Below are 261 nucleotides of genomic sequence, written 5' to 3'. Positions count from 1 at the left end.
TCCGGCGGTGGTCCGGCGAGGCTCCGGCGGTGGTCCGGCGAGGCTCCGACGGTGGTCCGGTGAGACTCCTGCGGTGGTCCGGCGGTGGTCGAAGAGGAGCTTCTTCCTTCTCCTCTTCTTTTCTTGCTTTGACCTCTCTCTCATGAGAAATGAGGGCTCTATTTATAGATTTTTTGGAGTGGCATGTCCCGTAAATAGGCGTGAGATCAGGGGCGAATAGGGAGTGGTCGAATGGACGGCCGATATTGAATCCTACGATCT

This window comes from Dendrobium catenatum, unplaced genomic scaffold (genome assembly GCF_001605985.2).
Source record: "Dendrobium catenatum unplaced genomic scaffold, ASM160598v2 fragScaff_scaffold_841, whole genome shotgun sequence".
NCBI classification, from domain to species: Eukaryota; Viridiplantae; Streptophyta; class Magnoliopsida; order Asparagales; family Orchidaceae; genus Dendrobium; species Dendrobium catenatum.
Note: the sequence above shows the minus strand (reverse complement) of the source record.